We start from the raw sequence: 24,938 nt of genomic DNA, 5'->3' as shown, positions 1-24,938 counted from the left end.
GCTGTCAATCAATTCGGTGGGCGGGAGGACTGCGCTTCTTTTTATCTTGTGTGATCAGATCATTGTTTCTGCACTGACACGTTGTTAGTATTTGCTTGCTGAAAGAAAAAATTACATCTTCTTTTTAAACTTTGTGTTTATGCTATTAACATACTGCTTGTTTTTTTCTTTCTTTGCAGTATTGGATTACATCTAGTCCTGATTGCATTTTTACTCCAGTTCCAGTCCAGCACAGTTATACCTGCCAATCAAGCACCTGAAGCTACCAAGCAGATGTGTGGGCAGCTGTGAGCCAAACTCTTAGGAACATTGGTTCTCCAGGAAGAGGACTGGACATAATTTCTGTAAGTGATTAACCTAGCACGACTCCCCCTCAACTGGAAGCAGTAACTGGGAACCAAGACTCAACTGGTGTGATATGTTAAGATTATCTAAAAAATAATTTTTCTATGAATATTAATTTAATCTTTTTTATAGAATTATCTGTTATCTAAGACCTGACTCTGGTGGCCAAGAATTACATTTCTCTTTTCTGCTTCATACAAAACTATCTATCTTACAGTAGCCAAGCTCAGTCAAAATAAAATCATCATATTGTTTAAACTTTAGTTTGATCAGGTGATTGAAGTTGACGTGCAAACTCACTGTGTGCAGACACCTCTGCATGGAAGGCTGTTATGCCAGTCTCACAATGCATGATCGATGTATATTTTTTCCGCGTGCATGCTAACAACTGGGGTTCTCAGGAATTGCACAGAAATGGTTTTCTGCATGCATCCATCTATTTGTTTTCTATTCAACTAGTTTGTTTGCATTCTCCGTCTCTCTTTCTCTCTCTCTCTCTCTGAAAAAAATAAATAAATCAAAGCCTTAATTTGTTTTGAGTGTAGAAATGTCTAGAACTTTGTCTAGAACTTTGTCATCAAATGGTATTTCCCGAGTTTCCCCAAAACATTCTTTACTCTAGAAATTTTAGGGTACAAATCGTAGGGAAAATACAAACATGAAAATTTAACTTTGTTTTGTTTAACTCAATATATTTTTTATGTTTTATCTCACTTAGGTGATACAAAAAGCAGCTTGGCCACAGCATCCAAAGTGAAAACTTCTTGCAAGACACAGGGTGATGGAAAGAGCAGAAGATCAGTGATCAGACATAAGTATATTGATGCCCCTGAGAGGACAGATTTATAAATTAATGTTATATATAGTTGTTCTTTTTTATCATATATATATATATATATATATATATATATGTGTGTGTGTGTGTGTGTGTGTGACATTAATAACTTTTACATTGTAACACAAAACATAAAAAATAGTCAAAATGCATGAGTAGTTTTGAGTCAATAAAAAATCTAAATGTTTTTTTAAGCACCAAATCATTCGGATGCTTTCATGTCGGACACAAATGCCTTAAATGCAGCTTTAACATCATTGGAATAAATTATATTTTAACATATTCAACTGGAAAAGCAAACATATTAAAAAGGAATAATTATTTACAAGGTTACTTTTATATTTGCATTTTTATAAACTAAAGCAGTTTTGTCCCAAACCTTTGAAAAATAGTCCATGTTGTCTTAATATTTTTTAGATGGCTTCATTTATTACTGATTTTAGTTTATGCTTTCAAAATATGTAATTATACAGTTGAAGTGATATTGTGCTATTTTGCTACATAGTAGAAGTGAACTAGTTTTGTTCTGTGTTAAAGCCACAATGGCCCTGCATAAAAGTGCTTTACTGGGACCTTATAGGCACATTTTGTGCCTGGACTCAACTTAGTATTAGTGGGACCTAACTATTTTGTTAATTACTAAATGCCTACAGAGCATGCTCATAGGACATACTTCTGACCCAGATACTGTGCCCCAGTATAGCTATACTTCACCCAGTGTGGCCATATACACTCCTTTTTGTGTGGACTTGCTTTGGGCCCACAGTGAACTTCTGTTTCGAGTGGGCCAGCCCACAGTTTGGTCTAGCGACATTGTATATGTTTTTGGTATAGACATGTTTGTATGGAAATTTGTGCACTAATACTGTACACTCAAGTACATGAAGGTGAGCTTAAGCAAACTGCATAAAACATTCAAAACTGAGAGAGACAATCTGCTAGTTCAGTGAGACGTCATGCAAAGTGGCTTCCGGGTCCAAGCACTCTATTCAACTGAATGGGGAGACTCGTGAAATGGTAATAATAAATGTTTACAAAGCGATTTAGTTTCGAAAATCAAGATCACAACATATATGTCCATGCCTTATATACAATGGCCAGAAAGTAATTAATTTTTTTATAAATTGTTAAAATTCTGGTATTTGTGATGCAGCAAGCCCAGAGATTGTTGCGTATACTGACTTTATAAAAAATTAACTTTAATGTGTGATATGAATAAAAAGTGATCATAAACAAATAATTTCTCAACTCAAACGAGTGGCGGCTTGGACCCGGAAACAGTATTACATAAGTCACCAACACGTCACCACTTAACAAGTGAATAGAAAAGCATATCTTAATTAAGATATAAATTGTATCCCATTAAAATATTGTAGAAATTATCCTATAGGAATGGTTCCAAAATATGATGCTTCTATTTTGTCTGTATAAATGTGCAAGTCAGATTGATTTAGATCAGAAGTCCACTTCATGTTCATTAACTGATTTCACAGTTGAAAGTGCTACAATTAACATAGACATACCCTAGACAGCACAACTTCACTGCTCTTTCTGTGACAGCCAGGGGACTCATGCAGGATTTGAACCCAAGACCTCTCGCAACCTAAGCGAGAACCATACCCCTAACAAGTCCTGAAGTAGCACCCAGCAGTGCCACAAAAAAAGTCTGTGAAACTGGTCTAAACTACTTTTTGTTCATGTTGTTTTTGTTACGTGCGTCAGCAACCCCCATGGATACATATTTTAGTTTACAGGCAGAAAAAAAGTGGCCCAGTGGCCTAATGGATAAGGCATCAGCCTTCGAAGCTGGGGATTGTGGGTTCAAGTCCCATCTGGGTCGTTTTTGATGCAGTTCCTTTTAAGTTGGCTGTGCAGCACAATCCAGTGTGACCTTCAAAAAGCTAGGTTCATACCCTTAGGTCAAAAAGACATGACAATGGAAAACTCTTCAGAGAAGCTCTTTTGTCATTAGGTGTACACACCAGATCGTCTGAAAGCAATAGGAATCCTAAAGTGCTTTTTTCTGAGTTACAAGAACTTACTGAGTCATACAACAGATATAGTAAATGCTTGTGTTGGCCCAGTGGCCTAATGGATAAGGCATCAACCTTCCAAACTGGAGATTGTGGATTCAAGTCATGTTTGTTGGGTTACTTTTAAGTTGTGTGAAAAAATCCTGACCACTTGAAGCTTAGGTGTGATGATCTGAGGATAATAGTTAGCTTAGAATTCTCAGACTTGCTGCACACTTCAATTAAGATTCTTCCAATCTTGCTCGAATCTCACTGTCAAGTTAGAAACTAAATGGTTCCGCTAAGCTCTGGTAATGGAGATCTTGATTTCAAGTACCCCGTGGCTCTCAACTCACGGTCTCATGTTAGGTGGATGGTGATGAAATGCAAACAAGAAAATAGCTGCTGAAAAGTTGTGATTTCAAGTTAATGAGAGTGGCCTTGACTGGAATTCGAAACTCTCACGACCGGTCATACTATACGCTAGAACCATACCCCAGAACCAGAGACGCGAATGTGAATGATTGCAGAAAGAAAAAGTTTGTCCATTAGTTTTTATTTGACGGAATTCAAACTGGCATTGAGATCCTAAAGTGCAGTTTTCCATGCGGTGGCATCTTGTTGAAGGCATACAAGAGATCCTTGATAGAAGACTGGTGACATGGCCCAGTGGCCTAATGGATAAGGCATCAGCCTCTGGAGCTGGGGATTGTGGGTTCAAGTCCCATCTGGGTCGTTCTTGAAGGTCTCACTTCTACTTGGGAGCAATGTTTGGTAGATGAATCACAGTAGCTGTGAAAACCTTGAGATGTTTTAGTGTGTCATTAACTTCCTTCATTGTCATCCATATTTCCTGTTATGACTAAAAGGGTAACAAGATTCCTAACACGAAAGGTCATTTTGAATCCTGCATGGTGCCTACAGAGAAGAGACTGCGTACAAACACAAAAATGGTGCTTGCATATAAAGCTGGTGCGTTGTTCAAGATCCATAAACAAATCTAACAACCGAATCATTGCCACTGCTTTTTTGTCTATAATTGTACAGGTTAGGCTAATTCAGATTAGAAATCAACTAAATGTTTATTAACTAAAGTCACAGCAAAAGTTGCTTCAATTAACACAGAAACACCAAAGCATCACTGCTTTTTCTGTGACCGACATAGGGCTCGTCTGGGATTTGAACCCAGGACTTCTTGCAACCAAAGCAAGAATCATACCCCTAAAGCAATGAGCCCTTTAGAAGCACTGCAGTGCCACAAAAAATTCTGTGAAACTGGTCCAATTTACTTTTTGTTCATGTTGTTTTTGTTACATGCGTCAGCAACTCCCTGGATGCATATCTGATTCAGTCCTTCAGCATCTTTTTTTTCTTCTTCAAATGAAAGTGTTTTACAGTAAAATCATTATGAAGTTGGTCTTTTGTTGCTAATAATTTATTTATATTATCTGATATATAACTAATTCTATTATATAGCTTTATCTCTTAACCAGGAGAAGGAGGGAAAATGCACTCACTCACTCAATGCAGTTGAATCAATGAGCAAAAAACAACACATTAAAGGTTACCAAGACATATATCACAACAAGAGAGATCTGTTATGGTACAGGCACAAATCAAGTGACAAAGAAATCAAGAAAGCAACTTTTAATCAGAAACTTCCACACCACAGCACATCAGCTTCTAAATGCACCCACTCTGTCTAAGGTAGGCTCATATTATATATATATATATATATATATATATATATATATATATATATATATAGCAGCTGGGCATAGTTAATCTGAAAGCAAGTTGGGCCGCGGTCACACTAGAGTTTGTGCTTGCAAAATTCTTTCGTACAGCGCTGCAAAAAAGTGCGGGATAAAACAATATGATTAGACGTTGCTAAAAGCGACTGATTGCTCCATATAGCTCATGTTTTGATCTTCTATTGGTCTCATGCACTCACGTAATGCGAATTTCAAGCTTTGGTCTTACCAGATGCTGCAATCTAATCGTGGGAAAGACACTTGCACCTGAGCAGATTCGAGCTTAGGGATGTGTTGCTGTCACACCAACGAGTCTGCCGTGAGTTTCAAAGAACACATTATACTGACTAGTTGCCAACTTAAATGTACTCTCTCATGTACTTAAATGTACTTTTCTGCCAAATTTTACAGACGCAGAGAGGACACAAAGCTTCCTAGTGAAGAGTGTTCACTGAGTGTTCCAGCGTTCACTGAGAGTGCACACACTCAAGCAGTTTGGCCGTGTTTAAAACCACATCTGGCAGCGGTGGAATTCGAACCCACACCCCGGAAGAGACTGGAGCCTAAATCCAGCGCCTTAGACCTCTCAGCCCCACTACCCTAGATGTATCCATGCAGTGGTCCCTTCTCTGCCAAATTTTACGGAAGCAGAACAGCAGAGAGGACTCAGAGCTTCCTAGTGAAGCCCTTCAACTTTGGCCAAGGAGTCTACATTTGGATGTGAGCGGAAGCGTGCAGTATCACTTTGCAAGTGAAGGAACTCATCGGCATATTGCAGTGGTCAACACAAGTTGAATCTGAAATCTTGGGCATCTCCAATGGTCTCATTCATTGAACTAGCTTGAGGGCTTATACCATCAGGATAACAGAGCGCCAATTGATTTCGGGCTCCTCTGACCAGTACCTCTATGCAGATGTTCTAGTACCCTTCGGCTAACTAGCCAATGATTAATTAAATCAGTTAAATTAAAAACAATGGCCCTTGCGCATGCTTTTGCTCTCTGCCCCCTTTCGCCTGCCCGGACACCGTGCCGCCACGCGATTGGGTCACCACGAACTTCCACGCAAACCTCTTAAGTTTCGGGACTCACGAAACTGCACGAACTTTCGCAAAACCGACTCTCAGCAGTCCGTCACCTAGGTAACCCAGGACAACAGCCATTCACGAGCGTGTGAATCCCATAGACGTCATCGAAGCGAGAAACTACCCAATCAGGAGCACCGTGTTTCCCCAAGGCCAGCCGGCGAGGGAGATTCGACTTCAGCAAAAAGGGCGCAAGTAACACAAACTAATGTTGTCTCTTGCTGATCTTGTGCAGATTGATCTTAAGCAGTTAAAGATAAGCCATATCTCTGCTTTTGTGGTTTCTCAGGTGTTATTCTAAGATCTTGCAAGAAGTATTAGAATTAATTTAAGACGTTGTCAACTCATTTTGCATCCTCTGAACTGCCTCTGTGTGTATGTGTGAATGTGTGTGTTTGTTTGTTGTTTGCTTATTACGTAGTTAGTTTCATTTATCGTAGTGTAGCTCAATAAATCTTTGTACTCATTTTGTAAGAACTGTGTTCTTGTTTATGTGCTTCTAAGTCATTGCCTTGAGCTGTAGGTCTTGTTACCTTGCTAAAAGTTAACCCAATACTGTGTTATGTTATGATCGTTGGCCACGTAAATAATATAAACAAGATTGGTAAGATACGATGTCTTCTATTTGCGGGACAAATGGTAGATAAAGTGTGAATCTTTTGATCTGATTCAATCTGACTCATTTGAGTCAAAACAATGATTCGAATCTTCAGGATCCGATTCATTGAAATGATTCATTGAAATTCATTGAAAACGTAGGTTGATCCCCTACACAAGTCTGTTTGCTCAAGCAGAGAGATCATTCTCAAGCATCCTAAAAGGACTGCCTGGCAGCGGAGGGATTAGAACCCATGCCCCAGAAGAGACTGGAGCCAAAAACCAGCGCCTTAGAACCCTTGGCAATGCTATCCCAGATGACTCCATGCAGTGGTCCCTTTTCTGCCCAATTTTACGGAAGCAGAGAGGACGCCGAGCTTCCTAGTGAAGCTCTTCAACTTTGGCCAAGGAGTCTACGTTTGGATGTGAGCGGAAGCATGCAGTATCACTTTGCAAGTCTGTTTGCTCAAGCAGAGAGGTCATCTCAAGCATCCTAAAAGGACTGCCTGGCAGCGGTGGGACTTGAACCCACGCCCCCGAAATGACTGGAGCCTTAATCCAGCACCTTAGACCACTCGGCCACGCTACCTCGTCAAGCTGCTTTCCCTGAGCAGTTTTCATACCAACACCTTGCTGGAGCTCCTTCACAAAGAAAGAGAGCTCCTTAATACCAGCTTAGGAAGCACTCCCACCTTCCTGTCAACCATAGTTCTTTCTCTATTTGAGCACCCCTGAAGGCATTTAAAGTCTACTCCAAACGGCAGCCAGCTGCAATGCATTTAAGCACCTGATTACAAGGTAACTGTTATTTCACAAACGAGTGAAATTACTCATTCCATCACAGCAGACCCCACATTGTTGTTATTATATTCAAATCCAGTTGTAGAGTATTACTACTTTAATTGTGAATCTTTAGTGTTCCTGTTTCAATAGGGCTCTTGCTAAAATGAGCAATGGCAGAGAGAGACTTCCAGTGCAGACTTTGTTAAGATGCTGCAATCTAATCGTGGGTGTTATGGCCCAAACTCTAATCTGGCTCGAATAACAACAACAATCAAGGTTTGAGCCGAACATATGAAAGACACAGAAGTTTGAAATGGTTACATTGACGTTCCGTCAATACGTTTTATTTTTCCATGAATCATAAGTTTTCAAAAATTGACAAAACATTAACAAAAATCAAGTAGACAGGTAGGGAAGCTAAGGTAAACAGGTCTCTGACTAAACTGTTTTAAATGGACAGATCTTACCTAAACTCCCGTGAAAAGGAATAAAAAATAGGTGAGTCTTCCGGGCCACTGCTTACCTTCGCTAAACTAAATAAATAACAGAACGTGACTATGAAAAATAAACCCCTACCTGCTACAAAACAAAGTATCAAAATAAACAAACTAGTTAACACATTACAAACTAAGAATCAAAAGATGAACAGGAGCAAAACATTAAATGGAGCAGCATCTAGATGAATGATCGCTGGGCTTGCGCAGCACCGCCAGCCAGACCGCCTGAGCGCAAGCCACCACCGAGCTGAGGGAGGGCGAGAGACTGCAAGACAGAGAGAGACAGAGACGCCATTGCTGTCAGCCTTATATAGTGGGAATCCCCAGTGACGTCACGGGCATCATCCAATCCTGGATAAGCCGGGTAGAAACACTCATCCTAGTACTTGATTGCAACAAGCACAAACTGGGAATAAATAAATTTATTAAATAACACAGACCCACGTAACACCCTTCACCTTAAGAGAATAAATTGTAGAGAAGAAAAAACATCTTACCTGAAAAAAAAACTACAATTTGTTCTATCAGATGCGTGATAAAGCGTCCGCAATAACATTATCCTTTCCACGGATATGCCGAATGTCTAGTTGAAACGTTTGTAAAAACAAACTCAACCTCATCAAACGCTGGTTGTGGTTTTTCATCCGACTAATGAAAAGTAAGGGGTTGTGATCTGTGTAAACAATTAAAGGATACGAAACAGAACCAATATAAACATCAAAATGTTGGAGAGCAAGGACAAGTGCGAGCGCCTCCTTTTCAATGGTTGAGTAACCTCGGTGATGTTTATTAAATTTCCGCGAGAAGAAACAGACAGGGTGTTCGATTCCATTTATATCTTTCTGGAGGAGAACAGCACCTGCACCAGTGTCACTTGCATCAACAGCAAGAATAAAAGGAGAAGAAAAATTGGGCGCAGATAGGACTGGAGAACTAATCAAAATGGCTTTTATTTTCTCAAAAGTCATCTGACATTCCTCAGACCATTCGAATGGTACTTTTGGACTGAGAAGGTCAGTTAAGGGACAAGCAACTACAGTAAAATTTCTACAAAAATTTCTGTAGTATCCAACCATCCCTAAAAAGCGACGGAGTTCACGGCGCGTAGTGGGCACTGGAAAATTACGAATTGCCTCCACCTTTGACTCGACTGGACGATTTGTCCACCACCCACAATTTTCCCAAGATAAGTCACAGCTGCTCGACCAAATTCACAATTTGCCAAATTGATAGTGAGGTTGGCACTCGACAGACGGTTGAATAAGGTCTCTAGTTGTTTTATATGCTCAGACCAAGACGTGCTATAAATAACCAAGTCATCCAAATACGCTTCGATGTTCTGCAAGCCTTCAATTATGCGGTTTACTAAACGTTGGAAAATTTGGCCGGTGCGTTTCGAAGGCCGAAAGCCATTACGGTGTAATTTAGAAAACGATCTGGTGTAACGAATGCAGATATTTCCTTAGCACGGTCACTAAGGCCCACCTGCCAATAACCTCGGAGCAGATAAATTTTTGAAACAAAAACCGCATTCCCAACGCGATCCATGCAATCCTCCATACGAGGTAACGGATAACTATCAGGCTTGGTGAGATCATTTACACTTCTAAAATCAGTGCAAAATCTAAATGTGTTGTCAGATTTTTTACAAGCAAACAGGGTGAACTCCATGGACTAGAGCTTGGTTCAGCGATGTTATTTTCGAGCATGAAATTTACCTCTTATTGCATCTGTTCTCGCTTTTCTGGACTTACCCGATAAGCATGCTGTTTTATTGGTAACGCGTCACCCACATCAATATCATGCTCAATTAAAGACGTACGGGTAGGAACATCCGAGAATAACTCAAGATGATTTTCAATAAGACCAACCACATCCGATCGTTCAGCAACTGTTAAATAGGAAAGATAAAAGTCAAGGTTTTGGACAATCTCAGAATTTTTATGTCTTCCCGCCACTAACTCAGGAGCAGGAAACTCCACGTCTTCCTCCTCCAACAACACGCTGTCAGCAACAATGGGAGACAAAGGAGTGATCAACGGATTAGCACTGGACAGCGCACGGTGATCAGGAATTTCAGCACCGGACAGCACCTCGTTAGTCAACTGAGTCTCTGTGGGCAACACAGTTAAAACAGCAGCATTCTCTCTAGACACATTTGACGATCGTTCAAAGTAAGGCTTAAGCATGTTTATGTGACACAGCCGAGTTTTTTTCTTTCTGTCAGAAGTAGCAATCACATAGTCAAGTTCACTCACCTTTTCTTTAACTACATACGAGCCATAATAGCGAGCCTGCAATGCAGAACCTGACATTGGCAATAGAACGAGCACCTTATCACCTGGAACAAAACTGCAAAGTTTAGCACGCTGGTCAAAACGGCTTTTCATTTTCACATACCGAAATTTGAAAGCTATTGACACTGTGTCATTTTCTACTTCTATTGTTTCTTCCAACCTCTCTGATGTCATTAATATCTCTTCCCCATCTATGATACTGTCCAACTATCACTCTATTATTTCTGAAGTCCTGCAGCAGCAAGCTCCTATTAAGACCAGATATGTCCCCGCCAATCACACTGCTCTCTGGTTAACTCCTGAGCTCCGTACTCTCAAGGCCACTGGTAGACAGCTTGAAAGTCTCTATAGGAGAACCGGTCTTACTGTTCATTATTTGGCCTTTCAAGACCATCTTAAATCATATAAATCTGCTCTCATCTTAGCTCACTCTAAATTCATTCCTGCTACAATTAATAAATCAAGCAATAGGCCACAATCACTATTTAATACAATAAATAAGCTTACTAGCCCCCCACCTCAAAGGGCCTTAGCTTCAACTTTTGCTGTTTTGCTGTTCCTATTTGGATTATCTGCTCGATAAGACTAATGCTGTCCACCAGTGCGTTCCCACTGATACAGAGCTTAGCCATCCATCATGTCTCTCCAGTCAGTCTCTGTCCTGCTTTTCACTGACGACCCCTGATTCTGTCTCTAAGCTAATATTGAAATCCAGCTCATCATCATGTCACCTCTATCCTGCTCCTACCTCTCTCCTGATACTCTGCCACTCTGTTATCTCTCCTGTCATCTCTCACTTTATCAATTCATCTCTCACCCATGCATCATTTCCTCTGCCACTAAAAATTGCTGCCATCACACCTGTGCTTAAGAAACCCAACCTTGACCCCTTGATTCTATCTAATTTTAAAATTTCCAATCTACCTTTCATATCTAAATTACTGGAAAGTACTGTTGCTGCCCAACTCCAGTCTTTTCTAGTTGATTGTAAACTCTTGGACCCTTTTCAATCTGGTTTTCGCCCCCTCCATAGTACCGAAACTGCACTTGTAAAGGTAGTGAAAGATCTATTGCTTTCTGGTGATTCTGGCTCCTTGTCTATATTACTTCTACTCAACCTCAGCTCTGCCTTTGATACAGTCTCTCATGATTTACTTTTCTCACGTCTCTCTGATCTGGGTGTTTCTGGTACTGCTCTCTCTTGGTTCTCTTCATATATCTCAGATAGACAATTCTTCATCTCTGTTATGGATTTTCAGTCACCTAATGTCCCCCTGAAGCGAGGTGTTCCCCAGGGATCTGTTCTAGGCCCACCATTGTTCTCAATATACCTAATCCCACTTGGTCTGATTCTACAACGTCACGGTCTTAACTATCATTTTTATGCAGACGATATTCAACTTTACTCCGTATGTACACCTACCTCATCCGCCCAAATTGATAATATCTTTGCTTGTGTGAAGGATATTAATGATTGGCTCACCTTAAATTCCCTAAAACTCAACATGGACAAAACTGAAATAATTTTTATTGGCACCCCAGCACTTACCAGCAATATTTCCACCAGTTTCTCCGGTGAGATTGCTGGCTTGCACATTAAAACATCTACTTCTGTAAAAAAATTAGGTGTAATCTTTCACTCCACACTCTCTTTTCAGTCTCACATTAAATCTGTCACTAAATCTGCATTCTTTCATTTACGTCACATTTCACAACTACGTCCCTTCATCAGTAGCAAGGATGCTGAGACTGTCATCCATGCATTAGTCTCCTCACGCATCGACAGCTGTAATGCTCTTTTCATTGGCCTGCCTGCCAGCCTCATCTCCAGATTACAGTATATTCAAAACTCTGCAGCTAGAATACTCACTGATACCAAACGTTCTGCCCACATTCTTGTACGATCTCCATTGGCTCCTGGTGGCATACCGCATTAAATTCAAAATTCTCTTCCTTGCATTTTTATCCCTAAATAACCTTGCACCCTCCTATCTCTGCAACATGCTTGTCCCCTACACCCCAACTCGCTCTTTACGATCTGCTGACTCTGGCCTTCTTGCTGTCCCTCGGTACCGCCTCTCTTCAATGGGGGGCAGATCATTTAGTGTTATCGGTCTTTGTCAGGTGACGTAACCCTCGCGACCGCCGAGTTGCATTATGGGTGTTGGCCGCCATTTGTGTTGTATCAGAGTTCGCGAGAGCAGTTTGCAGGTCTAAGCGATTTTCAAAACAAACACAATGTTACGTTCTTGCTGCGTTAAGAACTTTAACAGTAAGTCGCACGATCGAAAAGGAAACAGAATTAATCACGACGACAAATATTTTGAGTTTCCCACCTGGAAGCAAGGATATGGAAAGAATGTGGCAGAAATAACAAAGAGACGTTAGATGGCCTGGGTTGCTGCAGTGAGACGCAAAAATATATGTTTTGCAAACATATCTCCGTATATGTATGTTTGTTCTCGACATTTCCACAAAGGTAAGCACTTTTTAAGCTACTTTACGATTATCATTGATTGGGCTTTTAAATGCTCATGTTAATTCAATGTAACACTTCTGTTTTGAGTGTACAACATTTTACAATCTGATAGTAATGCTAATTGTAAAAATAATTTAAATTCACGGAAGTTATAACTGACTTCAGCTGATTTACTCACCCCTTGTAAAACGCTTTATTTGTTTGTTTTTTTTTTTGAAAACTTCCAGAATTTTTATTCATGTAGAGAATTTTTGTTAAATGTTTGAAAACTCCACATCTCAGCTTTATGAAACTGTTATTTTTTTTATCATTTTGGAAATCACTGTAGAAAAATCTAATTTAAGGAATTGAACAATTATAAGAAAATTAAATTCTATGACTGAGTTAATACTTTAAGAGGTTAAGCGTTAAACATATCAGGTTCCTTATGCTTAAAAGTGACATACTGCCATATGTAGCAATGTAGTGCTTTATTGTACTTATTCTTTCTATGTGAACAATGTTTTGCTGTAATTACATTTCTATTTTTGTTTTATGCAGGCCAACCTGCTTATGAAATGATGGACACCGACCCAGACTGGGCACCATCTCTACATCTGGGCCACACAGAAATTAAACAGACTGACACTGCACGCTCTGCAAGACGAACCAGGAGGGGGGAAATAAAGTCTACACTGCACTCAGCTGAACATGGGGGAGAACGACGTGCAGAGAAGGTGAGAAATGAGATTGAAGATTGTGAGAGACACACTGAGGAAAAAAGATACACAGAAGAAATGACACATGAGGTTGAAGATGGTGACAGACACACTGAAGAGGAGGTGACACATGAGGTTGAAGATGGTGACAGACACACTGAAGAGGAGGTGACACATGAGGTTGAAGATGGTGACAGACACACTGAAGAGGAGGTGACACATGAGGTTGAAGATGGTGACAGACACACTGAGGTACATGAAACACAAACTGAATGTAAATTGTGCATTGACAGGTACGTGGAAGTAAACCGTCTTTTGGAAGAGAACCGACAGCTGCGTTGTGAACTGGACAAATACAGGATGTCGGAAGGATTTTTCAACAATAATGATGACAAAGTAAAGTACTACACCGGTCTCCCAAATTTAGGAACCTTTATGGCCTTATTTCACTTTTTGGTGCCCCTTATGCCTGACCAAAACAAAATTCTTAGTCCATTTCAGATGCTGCTTCTAACCTTTATGCGCCTCAGACTGGATTTGCCTGCATGACACTTAGCCCACCTCTTTCACGTTTCACCAAAGACAGTCTACAGAACATTTAGTGAAATGATTTCTTTTCTGCACGCAAACCTGAAGCGCTCCATTGTATGGCCAGACAGAGAAACTTTGCACAAAGTTATGCCTCACCAGTTTGTGCAATCGTTTGGACACAAAGTAGCAGTAATTATTGACTGCTTTGAGATATTCACAGAGAAACCATCTAATCTTAAAGCACGTGCACAAATGTTTTTCAGCTAAAAGCACAATCATACAATGAAGTATTTGATAGGTATTACACCAAAAGGTTCAATTTGTTTCCTATCAAAAGGGTGGGGTGGCCGTACAAGTGACAAACACATCACACAGCATAGTGGGTTTCTCAACAATTTGCTGCCAGGCGATATTGTTTTGGCTGACAGAGGTTTCGACATAAAAGACTCTGTTAGCATGTTGTGTGCAGAAGTCAAACTACCGGCCTTTACAAAGGGTTACAGTCAGCTAGCTGCTAGAGATGTGGAAGAGACCGGAAAAATAGCACATCTGAGAATCCATGTGGAAAGGGTAATCGGGAATGTTTGTCAAAAATACAAAATCTTAACAGGAACTGTGCCCATCAACATGATACTTCCATGTGATGGTGAAGAAGTTACATTTGTAGATAAGGTTGTAACTGTCTGTTGTGCACTTACAAACCTGTGTCCTACTGTTGTGTAGTAGTTTTAGTTTCAGCATGGGTTGAAGAAGCCAGATGTATAAATGAATTCCTTGAAAATTTGATAGATTCACAGCTAATTCCTTTGCATTTTTGTAACTTTACTTTCCCCCTAACTACTAGAGTGTGTTTGGTGTGTGATTTTTCTTTCTGAATAAATATGCATGAACAAATGTAAATAAAAGGAGAATAACAGAAGATGTGTTTTTATCATTATTTTGTTTTAATCACAAAAAGAAACTTGTATATTCAAACAAAACATAAGGTAAACAGTAATTATTTGAGCAAAATAATGCTTTAAAGAACTGAAGTGCCTTTGCTCAAAGGTAAACATTGTCAAACTGTAGTTTTATTTAAACTGAAAGTTCACCGTAACATTTACATGTACTTGCTAGTTACTTTCCCGCAAGTACTGACAACCCTTTATCAGTCTCTTTCGTTTGTTGAACACAAATAAATATATTCTGCTATAAATATGTCATATATTATGTAAACATGTCACTTTATGTCGAACACTTTGGGACAGAACCAACTTGCCCGCAAAGTACTGACAATCCTTTCTCAGTCTCTTTTGTTTGTTGATCACAAATAAATATATTGCGATATAAATATGTCATATATTATGTACACATATCACTTTAAGTCGAACACTTGGGACAGAACCAACTGGCTTCTTTTGCAGGTGCAAGCTGCAGCCCCACACATTTAAAATGGAACCAAACTGTTTTGCAATTTTTATTGTCACAAGCTACCATGTTGTCCTTGCTCTCAGGTCCACGACAAAGGCACCACAACTTAACAGCTGTTTTGCTCCTGCCCATCTTTGGTTTTGTTGAGGTGCGCTGTTTCTTGCGGAGATTTTCTGCTGGAACAAAACTGTCTTTGAGAGGCATCTGGCTTGAAACCTGAGTGAAGGCAGCACCAACGAGTTCAGGGAGACACACACACTCAAAAAATAGGTGTGCTTTTTTGAGAACGGCACTCCACAGCTGGGGGTCAGGTGTAATACGCAAAACGACACAGTCTTATAAAGGCCACAAAATGAAATCACAATACTGTGCTTCAGCCACAAAAATCTGAGTTTGGACTTGAATGTAATATGGACTTGATCTTTTTAGTTGAAGCTTGCCATTCACAACTGTCAAACAGAAGTCTTTGTCACTGCATGCTTCCACTATTTTGCTGTCCCGGTACTTATAAGGGCACTTTATCTCTATGCTGCCTCTTCCACAGCAAGCACACTGCACTAAGCCATCCGGTGATGCTCCAACCTGAGGAAACTTGGGGTTAATGATAAACCCGCACTCTGTTATGTTCATGTCAGTATGATGTTTGGCATTGCACAGTTTATACTGTTTTCACCCATTTTCCTCATTATTCCTTCCCCAAGCAGTAGCAGGAAACTTGTTTGCAGTAGTATTGGGGTAACACACTGCCCTAACTGTTGATAGTGCAGGATTGTTTAAGTCAGCCACAAAGACAGCATGCATATTAGATGCAGTAATTCTCCCAGCACGAAAGTGACACCAACTTGCACATCTGTGCTGCTTTCTTGTCTGTCCTTCGATGCTGTGTGCCTGCTCAGATGAAACATCAGCCTTGCAGGTTAAGGTTTTGCAGTGCTGGCGCAAAACGGACAGTTCACTGCCGTCCATTTTTTATCCCGCAGACTGTGCAGAGACTCAGGTGCTGAGAACGGCTGTACAGGGTCCACAAATGCCTAACAAGAAAAAGGCATGGTGGACAGAAAAGCAGCTTTAGGACATGCTTTTTCTATCTGCGCGAGGAGGGAGTCCCACTGTTCCTGTGTTGCAATGGCAAACATACACTTGTTCTCTGAAGTCCGTAATACTGGCACACTTGTAACTTCACCATTCAAAAGGCTGTTTAAAGACTTTCTTTTTGCCTTTGCTGAAGTAAAGTCTATTCTGTGTCCTGCCTCCGCTCCCACTTTTGTGATGTTCGTAGGTATCATCCAGTATGCAGGCTGGCCAGTCACAGTGGTTGTCTCCCTACATCGTACTACTGCCTTCAACTTAAAAAGTAGAGCTGCCACATGTGTGCATGTTTCTGCTATTCCTGCCATGCATGTGCAGTGACAACAGGATACAGCACCTGTTAAATTGATGATGGCCCAAGGCTTGAGTGGCGTGTCATTTAAACGCTGTGAGTGCAAGACCTGTATATAATACAAGAGTAAACATATTAATGTTGGATTCAATACACTTTTTAACAATGAAATCTGTAATGTATTTGACTAATAAAACGCAATATTAAGATACTTTTTTGTTCTGTTTTGCTTTGATTACATTTATTGCTCATATTTGTATAAATACTTTCGACACAAGCATCTGTGTAATGATTTGCAAATGTAAATATTACATTGTATTTAGATATTAGAAAACTGCAATACACATTTAGATTTTATTACTCAATGATAGTGTTCAAACTAAAGCAATGTATATTGGAAAATTATTGGAACACTATTAAACAGTAATACATTCTAATTATGTATTGCAATGTTCTAATATATAACAACAATCTAATATTTACATTTACAAATCATTACACAGATGCTTCTGTCGAAGGTAATTTTACAAATATGAGCGATAAATGTAATCAAAACAACATTTATTTAAATATTCTGGACAAATACTATGACATTTTGTCATTTATATTATTATTATTTACAATATTATCAGCTTACCTTTGCTGTTACAACTGAGTTGTCACAGTCTGTCTGTAGAAATGAGTACAAATCCTGTACCCAGCCGTTTGTGAAGTGTCCATGGGCTTCTAAAGACTTGTAGTTTCTAAACTGTTCACTTGTGTATGCACTTACACCATAAACAAGGTAGTTTACGATGTCCAGGTAGGAAGTAGGAGGAAGGAAAGAGGGGTCGGCACTCCATTGTTTTGAAGTAATTTCGTATGGATCGATGTCCTGAATAAAGGACAGTTTTTCAAAATAGCGATCTTTGGCATTTTGGTTAAGTTTGTTGCGGTACAACGTCCTCTCCGTTTTCGTGTGTTTTTCTATCCAGATGTATACAAAACTTGTACGGCGCTGTTTTGTCTCTCGAGAGTTGTTGTGTTGTTCATAGAAACGATACCACCAAAATGGCGCACGTGTGACGTCACAAACAACAAACGCACGTGACTGACAATGACCGATTGCACCCAAACTCTAGAACTCTCTACCACGCTCACTCCGCTCTGCTAATAATATCTCTGAATTCAAATCCCGAAGATTTGATTTTATTACAAGAGACAAACTAGAGGGAAGAATGCATGAAGGAAATAAGAAAAAGGTGGAGTGGGGAGATTTTATACAATGATGGGGATGGGAGGCAAGGGAGAGGAGTTGCAATTTTAATAAAAGAAAACAGTGGGTTTTATGTAAAACAATATATAGTGACAAAGAGGGGAAGTGTATGGTATGTGAAATAAAGTATGAAAAGAATAAAGTAATTATGGTGAACGTTCATGCCCCAACAAAGGAGTGCAAAAAGAACGAGTATTTTAATGTACTTAGAGATTATTTAAAGAAACACGAAAGAGTTATTATCATGGGTGATTTTAACACTGTTTTTAGTAAATTAGAAATGGCTGAGGGAATGGTTTTTAAAACGGAAAAGGGGAGAAAAGAACTGAAAATATTGATGGAGGAAATGAATTTAATTGATGTGTGGAGAGAAAGGAATGAACAGACAAAAGAGTACTCAAGAAGACAGTTAGTGGGGAATTTTTGTTGTCAAACAAGAATTGATTTTATTTTATGCACAAGAAATGTTGAAGGGTTTATAAACAAGATTAAATATGAAGAAACAAGTCTGAGTGACCATAAGCCACTTTTTATGAAGCTAGACTGGAGTAATGTGAAAAGAGGGCCATGGGTATGGGTTTTAAACACAGCGGTTTTAAAGAATGAAGAGTAATTAAGTGTAAAGGAAATTATTCAAAAGGAAAAAGGGAATGAAATCTATAATGAGGACAAAAGAATGTGGTGGGAGAACGTGAAGTATTTAGTTAAAAAGTTTACGATAAAATATTGTAGACAATTACAAAATTGTAAAAAATATAAGGAAAAGGAGCTGAAAGAAAAACTAGAAAACGAATTGAAAAATGAGAATGGAAAAAATATACAAAAGATAAAAGAACTGCAAGGAAGATTAAATGAAATGGAGGAGGAGAAATTTGAAGGTGCAAGATTAAGAAGCAAAGCAAAGTTTACAGTGGAGGGGGAAAAGTGCACTAAATTTTTCTTTGATCTAGAGAAGAGAAGAGAGAAGTCAGAAATGATTAGAGAAATAAGGAGCAAAAATGGGAACATAGTAGAACAACATGAGGAGATTTTGGAAGAAATAAGATCATATTATGAGAAATTGTTTTGCACAGAGGGGATAAAAGAAAAAGAAAAAGGGGAATTACTAAATCTAATAAAATCAAGAGTAGAAGAAGGGGAAAAAAGAAGAAGAAGAAGAAATAAAAAGAGCAATTAGTGGATTGAACAAAAAGAAAAGTCCAGGAATAGATGGGTTGGGAAGTGAATTTTATATTGTTTTTAAAGATATTTTATCTAGGATTTTAAAGCAAGTATATGATGAAATTCGAGAAATCATTAAATGTTACGGTTTAATTAAGTTGTCTGGGGAAAATAAACGTAACACTTATAATATTAAATTATTTCTGAGTAGATGGATGGAAAATACACCAGGACACCAAAATTTACATTCAATTCATTTATTCCTTTTATGAGGAGAAGAAAAATGAAGCCAACAAAAGAGAGGCTTACATGTGTGCGCTTTGTACAATGTATATATAATAATAAGAAGAAGAAGAAAAGAAGAAGAAATACAATCAAAAGTTATAGGGGAAAAAGGAACTAGAGTGGCGCCAAAGCAAAGAACTAAACAAAACCAAAAGCCACCTAAACTAGAACACAAGATCCCCCTCTAAACTTACTAATAAAAATCAAAATGTGAAAAAGAAACCAAAATCTTCAGCGTTTGCGAAGCAACACCTAAACTCCCTGAAATAATAAGCAAAAATACAAAATGTGGCGCTCACCCACTTACCTAGTGTTTCTGAACATTGAAGTTACCTACGGGCAAAATGTATGTGAAGTGGCTTAGTAAACTATTCCCTTTTCCCCAAAAAAGAATGATAAACTATTTAACCATGACTTAATTTACATTGATGTAGTTATTCAGAAACACAGAACAAAGCATACATTATAAATAACAGCAAGCGAACACAAACCAACACGCACACACATAGCACTCTGAAAAACAAGGCGGGCTGGTCGAATTTAAAGTCCGTGGAACGAAATCCAATTGGTCCACGAGGAAACGCCCTAATGAGGAGTGACAGGCACGGGATCCAATCAGCAGGTACCTAGTAGAGAAAAAGTAGCGGAACAAAAGGTGATAGGGCGAGACAGAGCGAATGACAGTCGAGGAGATGCGAAGAGAGCGAAGGGAGATAAGCAAAACAGAGAGGGAGAAGGCACAAAAATACAAACTCCCACGGACCGTAACAATCATCCTCCAGCCCCGGGCTACCTCTCGTAAGCAGGGTGAGAGAGGAGTTTGAGCTCAGGTAGATCTTGATGAACTCCCCCGACTTGTTTCTGTTCTAATGACAGATATCCAGATGGCTAAAGGGAGATATATGGCTTCTAAGAGCTTGACTACGGTGCCAATTTAGAATGTTCAGTTTACTTAGGTTACGTGTTTTTGGGCTGTGGAAGGAAACTGGGGAAAACCCATGTGAGCATGGGGAGAATAAGCAAACTCTCCACAAATATCAACCAGTTCAGTGAGGGCTCTTCTTGCTGTGACAATCTTTCTGTGAGGCAACAATACTAATCACGGGGCTGCTGTGTTGCCCATTCTAGAAAGGAGGAGTAGGGGTGGGAGGGAATTTCCTCAAGATAAAGATAATTAAGGTAAGAAACTCTGGTTATTTATAGTGAGTTAGGAATCGTCTGATTGGTGAATCGTGTGTTGGTTAATGTGGAACCAGCCGTGGACAATCATAAGCATGTGATCCTCTCGAAAGTAGTTTATAAATAAACCTCACGTCAATTAACAGCCAAACTACATGAAAAGGCTGCTGTTATGAATATACTCGTGTTTGTGTTGACAAGGCCTTAATTTTGAGGACTCTGCTCTCCATTGTGAAGCTCCATGTGATTGCTGAGGCTTCTTTTATGTTTAAAGCCCTTTCCACACTCAATGCATATAAAACGCTCTCGTGAGTGAGTCTTCATGTGGTTCTTTATGGAGTATTTGTGTGTGAGACTCTTTCCACACAGATCACATGTGAACACTATGGTTCCAGTGTGACCATTCATGTGGTTCCTGAGGTTAGCTTTACATGTGAAGCTCTTATAGGCGCAAAAAGAGCTTGGTTTTCCTCCAGACCACCAAAATTAAATATTCTCAAAGGAATATGATCTGATTTTGAGCCAAAACCTCAGACACATTCTGGGAACACCAAAGACTTATTTTCAAAAAAATAAAAAATAATAATATTAATAAGTTTTTCTTAAAAAAAAAAATAATAATAATAAAGGTTCATAATAGGAACCCTTTAAAGATATTTATGAAACAGAAATGAAAATAACCTCACCATTTACTATACCTCTTGTGGTTTTTAACCTTTATGGGGTTTGTTGATTCTGTTGAACACAAAAGAAGATATTGTGAAAACAAATGTTAGCTTTCTTTGTGTTCCAGAAGAAAGGAATTGTTTAAAAGCAAATGAGAGAGTAAATGGTATGGTCATTTATATTTGTGGGTGAAACATCCATTTCATGCTTATCGCTTTGAGTCTTCATACTAAAGTTAACTTCTTCTTTTTTTTTTAAGACCTGATGTTGCTGAAAGAAAAGACTCATCAACAGAATGAAATGGAAGAGATACAGCAAGACATGACGACTGATGAAAAACCTACACTGACGAAAAAGACTTTGTCACGTGGAAGACCTCGGAAATCCAAACCTAGGTGTAATTTCAGCTGTAAACAATGTGGAAAAAGTTTCAGTCAAAAGCCAAAGCTTGATGTTCACATAAGAGATCACACTAGGGAGAAAGCTTATACTCACAGCAAATTCATTGGTGTTAAATTTCAAGTGTTGTGGTAATTCAGAGTAAAGTGTTAAAATTCTAGAGTTAGATATCTACCTTTGTAGAAAACCCTTGTATTTGAGAAACTAATCAGAGTGTCTGAAATCTCRCCACACCCTCATTCACCTGGCCCTTAAATTAGTCAATTAGTTTAGTCAACTAGACAGAGGGAATGACCACAAATAAGTGAATTCAGACASCTGCTGWTGAACACCTGCTGTTAACAARYACAATCACTGAAGGAATAAGAAATTGAAGGAAGAAATRAAWCTACAGACACAGCCTCACACCAAACCARCTGAATTAAAACAGAGGAWTAAACAACTCCATTAAATAATAGYATAAGCAGCTTCACTGATTACAGTTTGACTTCAWTTCTGTAAGAATATTTGACAATGAACAGAGGTTTATWTTTTTTTATWAAAAAAAATATTTCATTTGACCTCACCATCATAGAGATCAGAGGCTGCTTATTTGAGCTCTTGAAGCTTTACTCTTATATCCTAATAATTCTCTGACTGTTATAGCTGTGTTTCTAAAATGCATCAGYTATAGAAAGAAAGGTCAAGAGAAACTATACTGTTTATGCCTAATTATTATAGATTTAATTTCAGGTGTTTATTAAGTTRATTCATAAAGATATKCAAATATAATTGWATTAAAACTGCATGGRACAATACTWCWGGTAGTCTGMTKCTCTTCATAGAARATTCAACAAACAATTAGGATGCAATTAATAATTARAGTGTCAYGCACTAAACATTCAAGCTCCAGCTTGCTMTTTATGACACACAGGCATCAAGAATCAGGACATGAACCTCAACCGTGGTTGCTAAAAAAMAAAAGCTGCATAGTTCATGCTGCAATGCATGCTGGGTGCCAGCATAGTACAAAGCTCCCAGCATGCATTGCAGCATGAATAAATTATGCAGCTTTATGTTCTTACAATCTCTTTCTTTTCCTTTATTTTGTGTTGTTTTTGGGAGGTGATATTTCAGTAGWGTTTTTTTTTTTTTTACTTGATTTTTATTTTTGTCACCATTATTGAGATTCAAAGACTAATTRTTGATGTCTGTGTGTTTTTGAGTTCTGCCATAGATCAAACATTCTCATTGTAAATATTGTTTTTATTTTATTAAAGCTATAGTGGTTTCATTTATGTATATTATTTATTTCTCACACATAACTAATATGATATTGAATTAGAAAAMAAGCAGGAAAGRWWGRCTATGTTATCATTAATAATCTCTTCAGACTGACACTTTAATTTTCTTTCAGCTTTCCATGCTATATGTATAAATAGTGTAATTAGCACTAACTATAGCAGCCAAATTAAAGACAKTTATAGTAAGAAGTTGAAGAACCTGACTAAAGCAGACTCTGTCCTCCATCATGGTGACTTCAAATGAACAACGGAAATTTCATTAAGAGCKTTTGTTCACATGACAGAAATAAAATCAAAGGTCAGTAATAGGTGAAGCTCCATGATAAGTTGTTTAATGTGATGAGTTTTTTTAAAGATGTTGAAAAATAACATTTTTTTATTGTGTAATTTGTTTTATTTTTATTGATTATTATTTTATTTAGAGTTTTTTTTTTTCTCAGTTGATTTCATCTTTGGTTTTGGCTTGTGTTTTTCTGTCCTTCAGTGATTCTGCTTGTTAACAGTTGTTCATCAACAATTCTCAATCCTCCTTTAATTAGACACTTAATTGTCTCATTAACTTCATCACTGTCTGAGTGTTCAGCCCTCTGTAGTGAGGACACTAGTTAGGATTTTGCTGTGGAATTTAAGGCTTAAGTGTGTTCGAATGAAAAATACAGACTATGGGATKTRTTTTTAACAGAAATATTCTGGAAACTGAATTTACGAATGTAAAATGTTGAAAACAGCAGATTTCTGGCAACCACTGCTGCCAGTATTTTGACATACATTTAACAGATATTTTACACAATAAGAGTTTGCTAATTAACACTCTGGGTGTTAAAAATTTTAACACTTTCAAAAATGTTATTTTAACACTTATAGTGGTTCCCATATAAACACTGAGGGAGTGYTAATTTTAACTCTAAGGTAGTTAAAYCTACCAAATCTAAAATTTGCAGTGTGAGATCGATAAAAAATACAGACTGTTGAATGTGCTTTTAACAGAAATATTCTGTAAACTGAATTTATGAATGTGAAAAACAGCAGATTACTGGCAACCACAGCTGCTGGTATTTTTTCGGAAATTTAACAGATATTTTACACAATAAGAGTTTGTTAATTAACACTCTCTTGGTGTTGACAATGTTAACACTTTCAAAAGTGTTATTTTTAACACTTATAGTGGTTCCCATATAAACTCTGAGGGAGTGTTAATTTTAACTCCAAGGTAGTTAAATCTACTATCTAAAATTTGCAGTGCATTTKCCATTAGGGCTTTGGTTATAAAAAGGCATCCTCAAAACCAACAGTTTCAACAAAATGGAGAATGTGTTCATAACACTGACTGATCGCCAAGGAACATTATCATTAACTGTCTCCAAAGAAATTGCAGAAAAAATAAAGCAAGGTAAGAACATAAATAAAATTCATTGACTATCTAGTACTAATACTTTGATTTTTGTAAATTAAACTTTTTAATTGTCATTTTATTTTATAGATCACAAATATGCAGCATGTCTAATGCAGCAAGTGAGATCTGCAACACTGAAAGAAGGTAAGGTTGTTGGTAATCACAATTTTTAAATTCTTATAAGATTTATTAATTTWAATTTTTTTTTATTTTGCAGATAGTAGTCATCATCCAGCCTCTTTGGCACCATGTCCCCCTTTAGCTACAAGTCATTGTACAGTGTCTTTGACCAAATGCCCTCCGCCTCCAGTCATTACTCYTTCAGTCACGATCCACAATCCTACACCTTTGTCCCAGTGCCCCCCTCCAAAGATCACTCCTGGTCCAGCATTTGTTAAATGTTCTGGTAAAACAAAAACCATAGATCTCACTAAAGCCCCACAAGGACCCAATCTTCAGATACATTTAAAACAGACAGAWTGCGACAAAATCCAAGGTATGTTCCATTTCAAAATGCATATGTAATCTTTCTGTAAAGCTTTTTCTAAATTACAAATTGTTTTCACAGAATTCACACACAGGACCACACTGCTGCTGCTTGACCTCACACAAGC

At 38.3% G+C, this 24,938-nt stretch overlaps 1 long non-coding RNA gene, 3 other non-coding genes and 1 pseudogene across 4 annotated transcripts; 4 read left to right on the top strand and 1 right to left on the bottom strand.

The window, feature by feature from the left end:
• Window positions 1–2,947: 2,947 nt before the first annotated feature.
• On the top strand, window positions 2,948–3,020 carry trnar-ucg (transfer RNA arginine (anticodon UCG)). Its single transcript has one exon. It is a non-coding gene; the product is annotated as a tRNA-Arg (tRNA).
• Window positions 3,021–3,855: 835 nt separating this feature from the next.
• On the top strand, window positions 3,856–3,928 carry trnaq-cug (transfer RNA glutamine (anticodon CUG)). Its single transcript has one exon. It is a non-coding gene; the product is annotated as a tRNA-Gln (tRNA).
• Window positions 3,929–7,134: 3,206 nt separating this feature from the next.
• On the bottom strand, window positions 7,135–7,216 carry trnal-aag (transfer RNA leucine (anticodon AAG)). Its single transcript has one exon. It is a non-coding gene; the product is annotated as a tRNA-Leu (tRNA).
• A 5,931-nt stretch (window positions 7,217–13,147) lies between these two features.
• LOC137490824 (uncharacterized) lies at window positions 13,148–14,702 on the top strand (annotated as a pseudogene).
• A 9,496-nt stretch (window positions 14,703–24,198) lies between these two features.
• LOC101885870 (uncharacterized) lies at window positions 24,199–24,605 on the top strand. Its single transcript, XR_012402756.1, has 3 exons — window positions 24,199–24,321; window positions 24,412–24,468; window positions 24,542–24,605. It is a non-coding gene; the product is annotated as an uncharacterized lncRNA (long non-coding RNA).
• The last annotated feature ends 333 nt before the right edge of the window (window positions 24,606–24,938 follow it).

The sequence above is a fragment of the Danio rerio genome, chromosome 4 (genome assembly GCF_049306965.1).
Source record: "Danio rerio strain Tuebingen ecotype United States chromosome 4, GRCz12tu, whole genome shotgun sequence".
In the NCBI taxonomy this organism is placed as follows: Eukaryota; Metazoa; Chordata; class Actinopteri; order Cypriniformes; family Danionidae; genus Danio; species Danio rerio.
This window is presented reverse-complemented; position numbering and strand designations above follow the sequence as displayed.